The sequence below is a fragment of the Rhagoletis zephyria genome, unplaced genomic scaffold (genome assembly GCF_001687245.7).
Source record: "Rhagoletis zephyria isolate East Lansing unplaced genomic scaffold, Rhagoletis_zephyria_1.1 Rzeph_scaffold_04547, whole genome shotgun sequence".
NCBI classification, from domain to species: Eukaryota; Metazoa; Arthropoda; class Insecta; order Diptera; family Tephritidae; genus Rhagoletis; species Rhagoletis zephyria.
Window position 1 is genome coordinate 1 of NW_016161630.1, and position 9,345 is coordinate 9,345.

The window sequence follows — 9,345 nt, forward strand, 5'->3', positions numbered from 1 at the left end:
TACTGATTTATCGAAGATTTCGTATTTCTCCAAGTTACCGTTATATGGGTGGGGCATGGTTATTGTCCGATTTTAACAATTTTCGGCCATTTGGTATCCTGTACCAAGGCCAATAACTGTGCTCAGTTTANCAAATATCAATTTTGAGTGAATAATCTTCAGTAGTTACTAAAATATCGCAGTTTTCGTATTTCTGAAAATTACCGTTATATGGGAGGTAGGCGTGGTTATTGTCCGATTTTGCCCATTTTCAATACCATCCGTCCTACGCCCGAAGGAAGTTCACGTACCAATTTTCGTTAAGATATCTTAATTTTTACTCGAGTTATCGTGTGCACAGGCGGACGGACGGACAGACAGTCACCGCTTAATCGATTTCTCTTGTCATCCTGATCATTTATGTATACATTTGTCTATATCTATCTCGATTCGTTTTGCCTGTTACAAACAACCGTTATGTGAACAAAGTTATTATACCCTTGTGCACAAGTGCTCTCGGGTATAAAAAAGCAATGTAGAAATACGCAACTACGGAACCCTCAAGCTCTGCCCAGAATTACAGCAGGCGGCGATAAGTGAACAGCTGTTCACACTTTTGCAGCAGGCGACGCCTTCCGTCAGCTGCCATTTTGGTTTGGAAATTATTATAAAAATTTAATATTTTTTCGGTACGTGCGCATATCTTTCGATTTTCAGGAAATTAAAATGGTTAGAAAGATTTGCAACTTGTGAAACTTAACACTCAATCAACAATGTGCCTCGCCCGCTGGACGGTAAGAATAGAAATAAATTTAAATCAATAGTCGGCAAAGCTGACTCACGTGAGCAGTACGCTCATCACACGCATTCTTACGCTCTTCAAATCAGTCGTTGTTCAGACAGCAACGAAGCAACATAGGGTTTGGTTATTTTCTTAGGCGACAGTGGTTGCTTATATATGTATGTACGATTAAAAATTACCTTTAAAAAATACTTTATGATTTCAAATGCTTTTGGTAAAATGCAATGCCTCTTGTGTCACTTCACCATTAAATGAGAGCGGGGATATAATGCCAAAAGACTTTATAATTATTTCCATAAAGATTTGGACAAATTTAAAGGTGTAGAAAGGGATGATCTTTTCATAGAACAAGTAAGAAAGTCTAAGTTCGGGCGGAGCCGAACATTAAATACCCGGCGCAAGTATTAAATATATGTTTTCGACCTTTCCGAAAGCTACCGCTACATGATAAGCGGGTGTATAAATATTAAGTAAACTAGCATCCTTAAATTTCGAAATATTGAAATTTCAAGCATTTCTGAAATTTACCGTTATATGAAAAGCGGCCGTAATTTTAGTCCGATTTCAATAATTTTCAACGGTTCGCTTTTATGTGGCAAGCACAATAACCACACCGAGTTTGGTACAAATTGGTAGAATGGTTACCGATATACATATATGTGATCATAAGTGGGCGGTGCCACGCCCATTCTCTAAAATTTTATCATAAGCGTATTTCCTGATAAAGAATTGTTGCAACCAGCAATTTGGAATAAATTAGCTTTAATATTTACTGATTTATCGAGGATTTCGTATTTCTCAAAATTACCGTTATATGGGATGTGGGCGTGGTTATTGTCCGATTTTAAAAATTTTCGGCCATTTGGTATGCTGTACCAGGGCCAACAACTGTGCCAAGTTTGGAAGAAATTGGTGCAGCGGTTACCAAGATATACACATGTAACCATAAGTGGGCGTGGCTACGCCCATTTTCCAAAAATTTATAATATTCTTATTTTTCGTCTAAAAGTTATTGTAAATATCAATTTTGAGTGAATTATCTTCAGTAGTTACTAAAATATCGCAGTTTTCGTATTTCTGAAAATTACCGTTATATGGGAGGTAGGCGTGGTTATTGCCCGATTTCGCCCATTTTCAATACCTACCGCCCAAAAGAAATANTGAATTATCTTCAGTAGGTACTAAAATATCGCAGTTTTCGTATTTCTGAATTTCTGCGTTATATGGGAGGTAGGCGTGGTTATTGTCCGATTTTGCCCATTTTCAATACCATCCGTCCTACGCCCGAAAGAAGTACACGTACCAAGTTTCGTTAAGATATCTTAATTTTTACTCGAGTTATCGTGTGCACAGACGGACGGACGGACGGACGGACAGACAGTCACCGCTTAATCGATTTCTCTTTTCATTCTGATCATTTATGTATACATTTGTCTATATCTATCTCGATTCGTTTTGCCTGTTACAAACAACCGTTATGTGAACAAAGTTATAATACCCTTGTGCACAAGTGCGCTCGGGTATAAAAAAAAAATGGGTTTGTTCAAAAGTTGAATGAATGGATTTGTCAGGTACAAGAGGAAAATAAGAGTTTAGAAGAAGATAAGGATAGTAGAAGTGCGCAAAATGCTTTAAAAATGACGTTATCCAACTTAATTAGTTTGAATATTGTGAATAAAGGAGGATCTTTTTCAGATGGCATATTTATGAAATAAACTTTTTTGCAAGTTTTACAAAAACTTAATAGCCAATTTGGCACAGTTATTGAACGTATCCCTTCGTCTCCTAGAACCATAGCTCGCCGAATAGATTTGATTCGTGCATCCATAGGCTCTGTTATTAAAAAGAAAATAAATTAATGAAAAATTTTTCTCAATATGTTTGGATGAAAACACGGATATAAATGACCTGTGTCAATTGGTATTTTGTGTTCGAATCATGGATTCTAACTACGCTGTTTTTGAGCCGATGTTTTCATTAGAAGCCTTTTATGGAAACGTGATTGGTGAGTTGATATTTGATATCATTTACCAAAAATTTCTTTCAGAAATAGACATATCTAAGCTTGCTGGGGTATGTACAGATGGTGCAAACGTTATGGTTGGCAGAAACGAAGGTTTTGTCGGACAACTAAGAAAGCATAATATTGAAGTTCACTCCTTTCATTGCATAATTCACCAACTCTCTCTTGCTTCTAAATTTTTAAACAAGCATTCCGTCATGAAAACTGCTGAGCAAATAATCAACAAAATAAGAGGAGGTCATCACTCACTTACCCACAGAAAATTTAAGACGTTTTTGAAAAGCACCAACGCCGGTTATTGTGACCTCAAAATGTTCACGGAAGTTCGGTGGCTAAGCCGGGGTTGTTGCCTAAACAGATTATATGCTTTAAGAAATTAAGTATTGCAGTTTTTACAACTTGTGAATTTGGTCGGAGTAGAAAATTGTGTACAAGCTTTACAGGACAATGAATTTATTTTGGATTTGCCATTTCTCTCTGATGTATGTAATCATCTAAATGAACTAAATTTAAAGTTACAATGAAAAGAAAAAACATTACCCAATTTATTTAAAAAAGTTATTAATTTTCAAACAACTTTATTTTTACTTTTAACTGAAGTTGAGTCTGGAGATTATTCAAATTTTCCACAAACCCTCAAAGTTATTGCCGAGACTAAGATCAATAAACAACATGATCATGCTAAAATTTTAGAAACTCTTTTCTTCAATTTTGATGACAGATTTAAGGACTTCAAAAATATTTAGCATTTTATAGACCTTTCAAATCCTTTCAGTTGTGATATATCCAAATATGAGTTTAAAATTCAAGTAGAACTAATACTTCTGCAAAGTGAAATGGAAATTTTTAATGGAGCCGACATTATTGAGTTCTGGAGAAATTTAGATAACTCACTTTACCCTCAACTCAAATAAATTTCTATTTTAAGTTTTTGAAGTTTCTTATTCGCCTTTTATTTTGTAAAGCTAGTCTACAGTTCTCAAGAAAACCAAATATTTCGTGTAAAATGACGTCCAAGAACTTAAAAAAAAATAGAAATGGTAAAGTACTTTTCCAACGAACAGAAATAATGAAAAAAGTTATTTTGATTTCTGTTGACAGCAATATTCAAAGCTAAACGAATAGCCCAGTAAAATAAGGCTTTTTATTAAAAAAAATTTGTAACACCGATTTTTTGTTGCAGTTACTTCTATTTTATACGTAGATCATGGATCTACAGTCTCGCCCCTAAATTTCATTTGGCAACATTCCGCCATCTTGGATTTTATGTTTTTTGGGTTTTTTGCGATTTGCAAGCTTATTTTGCATTTTTCGTAAAAAATTACAAAAGAATTTAATTTCTCAAATTTGTTATATAGAAGGTTTTCTTAAAATAGCATTTTTTATTGAAAATAATTAGCAAAAACTGCGAACAAATTTTACATTGTCACGGTTTTCGCCATTTTTGGCAATTTCTGTTTAAAATAGATAGCATATTGAAATTCCAAAGTTGTAGAGAATTTTATTCTTCACAACTTTTATACCTACATTTTTTGTACGACGCTTACATCACGGCCGGGAAGGCGATAAACATAGCGAGGTACGGGATGCGCCGTAAAACTCATTTCCACACCTTCACCTGCTTTAATTAAAAAACACGTTGCCCGTGGATTAGGCCTACTGGGGAAACCACGTTAAAAATCGCGCCGAAAAACTCTAGCTTAGCGGTGGTGTGGAAATAGTTTTACGGCGCATCCCGTACATCGCTACGTTTATCGCTTTCCCGGCCGTGATGTAAGCGTCGTACAAAAAAAAATGTGTGGAAGAATAAAATTCTCTACAACTTTGGATTTTCAATATGCTATGTATTTTCAACAGAAATTGCCAAAAAATAGCGAAAACCGTGACAATGTAAAATTTTTTCGCAGTTTTTGCTAATTTAAAAAAAAAAAAAATGCTATTTCTAAAAAACCTTCTGTATAACAAATGTGGGAAATTGCATTCTCTACATATTTGTATTTAACCATTTTTGCATCAAAAAATCGCTGTTACATATTTTTTCAAATTTTCCTACCTTAGCTACGTCGGCGACGCAGCCGCTGCAAATATGTGCCATTCCAAGAATGATAGAATACAAGATTGCGTCAATCGAGCTGAGAGCAACTGTGTGTGACGTCACATTATTATGAGCAGAGGTGGGCACCATGATTCAATAATACAAGGTTAGATAATTATTGACAGCTGCGGTTTGACACTCCCTTACAAAAGGTTGCATTTACGAAGGACGGAGAAAAGGGGAGGAATGAAATCTCTTGGTGCGAAAATGGTAGTAGAAAAGTACGCAAAGTAGGCAATTAGTAGTAAAATTCCTTTTGTAAATTCTAATGTAATTGCAGGAAGTCTGGCATTTTAAACGAAATGTTGAACGTAATATTGATATATCTATGTGAGTTACGTAATTTATGTGCTATTCAAATGTATAAAAACTGCAAAATGACTCAAAATTAAAATAAGACTACTATGAGATTGATGAAACATCGAATTTAAAAACAGTTTATGTTTTATCAGTTGAATATGGTTCATATGCATACGCAATTAAACGTATTGCACAAACGCTAATACTTCTATTTCACACCAAAGCTACACTGTTTCCATGTAAATGTGCAAAGAAGCAACACGGTGCCACTGCTAACAACTGTCAGTTTATCGAACCTTGTATTATTGAATCATGGGTGGGCACGACCACAAACAAATGTGAGCTAACAGTGAGAATGTGTTAGAGTGTCCAATCCCTGTGGGGAAAATCTCTAGTTCTGAACTGGTGCGCTTCTAGTACATTTAGACCTAGCATCGGTTCGCGTTAAATCTCTTTTGCATGCAAGCAACTGGCGAATTTAACATGGCGATGTCTTAGGAAGTGTCAATTGCCCCCCGCTGCATCCCTTTTTCGATAGTTCCAAACTAGTCCTAAATTCTATAGTTCCGAACCAGTTCTAAAATCGACAGACGAAAGAAAAAAGCATCATGATTTTTCAATCTTTTTGGTTCTTCCGTGTGTGCGCTTTTAAGTTATTTTGGAAGAAATGTGTTTTCAATTTGAAATTAAATTTGTTTCAATGATTGTAAGAAATGTACGTTTACATACCTCTAGCTGTAGCTCAGTTTGTATAGGTGCTCGCTGTTATTTCTTAGATTCCAAACAGTCCCAAGATGTTGAAATGTTAACATAAATTTTAGTTTTGTATTACCAGGCTATGAAAAAGCATCTGCGAAGCGCAGAATAGAAGCGTATTTGAACGAAAAAGCCGCCGAACACATATCTATGTAAAGTAAACAAGCCCCCCGCTGCATCCCTTATTCGATAGTTCCGAATTAGTTCTAAATTCGACAAATAAGATCTAGTTCGTTCTGCATCCCTTTTTCTATAGTTCCGAACCATTTCTAAATTCGTCAGTTTAGATATAGATTTCTAGTGAAAAAAACTGAAAAAATTAGTTTTTTAAAAGTACCACTTTTCGCCGATTTTGGACTGGTGAGGATCTAGATCCTATCGGACTAGTTCCTTTTTGGCGATAAAGACGTAGTACGGAACTAGAAATTTTATTCACTAGTCCGCGGTTTCCCTGCAGGGATTCATTTTGATGCCGTCGCGTTCTCATCGTTACGCTCTCGCTTATATACGTACACGCGATGCTTACGCTCTTTTAGCACCTGCTAAGTCTCTGCCCATGCCTGATTAAGAGAATGAGAGTGTAAAGAATAATTTTGAAGAAGAAGAGGAAGAAGCTAACAAGTGGTTCTAAAGAGTGATGTAAAACTAGGTTGAATTGTACCTACTCTTCAGCTTCTTAAATTTGAACTCACATTCGGTACAAGCACATTATTTTAGGTACATTTGGAACGTAGTAAAATATTGGTTCATGTAAGTCCAAAAGTTGTTATGGTACAGAATGAAGATGTAGTCCATCAACTATCAAAAATATATGCACATAAAAATAAATGTTTACTGTTTATGTACGTGCATCTACTTTAGGTACAACTTTTCGGCAAATAGGTATAATATGAAAATTTAATATTCATCACTAGTACGAAAAAATAATAAAGTGACGTCAGCGAAAGGCTGGATGCTGTCAAATCGAGAAAGAGAGGATTAGCGGTCCGCGGAAGGCGCCACCTTTGCTCGCTGCATCGTGGTGCCATTTCATATGTCCTTGTGAGTTTTAATTTTGACAGCGGTTACTGTCGACCGCCATGATTCAATAATTAATGGTGCATTTACATGGTATGAATCTGGTCATAAGCCGTATAAATTTTCCTATAAAAGAATCTCCAACTCTATGAATAAATTAATGAAAGCGATATATATTTTATAATTTTGACTTTTATACTTGGCAAGCATTCTTTTGTAAACAACAAACAAAAAAATTTTATTTTGCGCTAGCTTCGAAACTAGCAGCTTATTTTTTTTTAAATGCTCTTTAAAAAAGATGAGAGCTGGTTGAAGTGTCCTTCTTCTCCTTCTACCAATAAAGCATTGCGGTTTGATATTTTTAATATTTCGTCACCTGAAATGCAAAAGGACGTAACAACATCGTAACTGAAATGGAAAATGTCGTGACTCAAAATTTGTATTTCTTTATTAAATGATGTGGGAGCTGTAATTCTATGAAATCCAATCTATCAATCAAAAACTGAATTTTGAATTTTTTATTAGTTACGACTTTTTGAATTTCAGCGACGATATTTGTTGCGTCTTTCTACATTTCAGGTGACGATGTAATGCTTTCATTAAAACATCTTTGTGGAAAAACAGTATTTTTCTTCAGAAATCCCTTGAAAAAGGCACAAAAAAATATGTATGTAATACTTCTACATATACATAGGTATAGATTGGCGCCTACGCAATATGTTAGTGTTTGGCCGAGCTTCTTCTCCGATATGTGGCGTGCGCCTTGCTCTTGTCACACAAAGGGGAGAGACGGCGAGGTATTTTTTAAGAGAAGCTGTTTTCATATTCAGAATACGCTCGGAGGTTTGCTATTACCAACAGAAGGGGTGATCGCTATTAGAAAACTCCTTTTTGTTTGTTTATATTTTGATGTTGGTCGGAAACTGAATCCGGAAGCTTGAATCCAGGCCTATGGAATGGTAGCGCGCTCTGCTAACCACTACACCATAGTAGCCGCCACTACTTCTACCAGTTATGGGCAAAATTGTATTTACTAAGTATTAAGTACTAAGTACAAAAGTATTCAGGTATTTTGTGTTGTTGTAAATACCAAAGTACTATTTACTTAGGTATTTAGGAGGTGCTAAATACCCAAGTAATATTTACTTAGGTATTTAGGAGGTGCTAAATACCCAAGTAAACAATACTTAGGTATTTAGGAGCTGCTTAATACCCAAGTAAGTAAAGTAAGAAAAACTTGAGTATTTAGGAGCTGCTAGATACCAAAGTACAAAAGCCGGCGCTAAATCTCTGGTCCAAAGTACTCAGGTACCTTGGGGATGCATAATACTTTCACTAAAGTAGCAAGGTATTTAGTCGATGGCTAAATACTTTCAAACTAAATACTGTATAATTTAAAAGAAATTCAGAGAATTAACACCTCACCTTACAACCACCTCAACTTACTTTACCAAAACTCACTTCTTCTTCTTTTTTGGCGCTGTAACCGCCTAAGCGATTTTGGCCGAGTTCAGCAAAGCACGCCAGTCGTTTCTCCTCTGTGCCAACTGACGCCAATTTGAAATGCCAAGTGAAGCCAAGTCCTTCTCCACTTGATCTTTCCATCGCAGTGGGGCTCCCTCTTCCTCTGCTACCACCAGCGGGTTCCGAGTTGAATACTTTCAGAGCTGGTGCGTCGGTGTCCATTCGAACGCCATGGCCAAGCCAGCGTAGCCGCTGTATGTTAATTCGCTGCACTATGTCCGTGTCGTTGTAAAGCTCATACAGCTCAACGTTCCATCGTCTGCCGTACTCGCCGTCGCCAACGCGTAAAAGCCCGTAAATCTTCCGCAAAATCTTTCTCTCAAACACTCCCAGAGCCGCCTTATCGGATGTTGTCATTGTCCATGCTTCTGCGCCATATACCAGCACGGGCATGATGAGTGACTTATAGAGCGTAGTTTTCGTACATCGAGAGAGGACTTTACTCCAGAAGCGGCGTGTAGGCAACTCCTTTTAGAGCTGTCAAAGGCGGCTTTAAAGTCGACAAATAGGTGGTGATCTATTATTTTTATTGGCCAAATAATAGACATAAGAACGATTATGTGAAATGTAAGCATAACAAAACTGTCAAAGCTAAACTTCAAAATGGGGGGGATTGCCAGATGAATGTACGTAACCAATAGCTATTCAAGACACGAACCATTATATGGTGACAGGTAATAAGGTCAATGGAAATAAGGTCAATTGACTTTATTTCCCACCCTGGTGCGAAATAAAGTCAATTGACATTATTACCTTTTCAAAAGCGAAATAAAGTCAACAAAAATTTGGAAATAAAGTCATTGACGCTATTTCCTCATTCAAATGGAAATAGCGTCAACAATGCTTAAA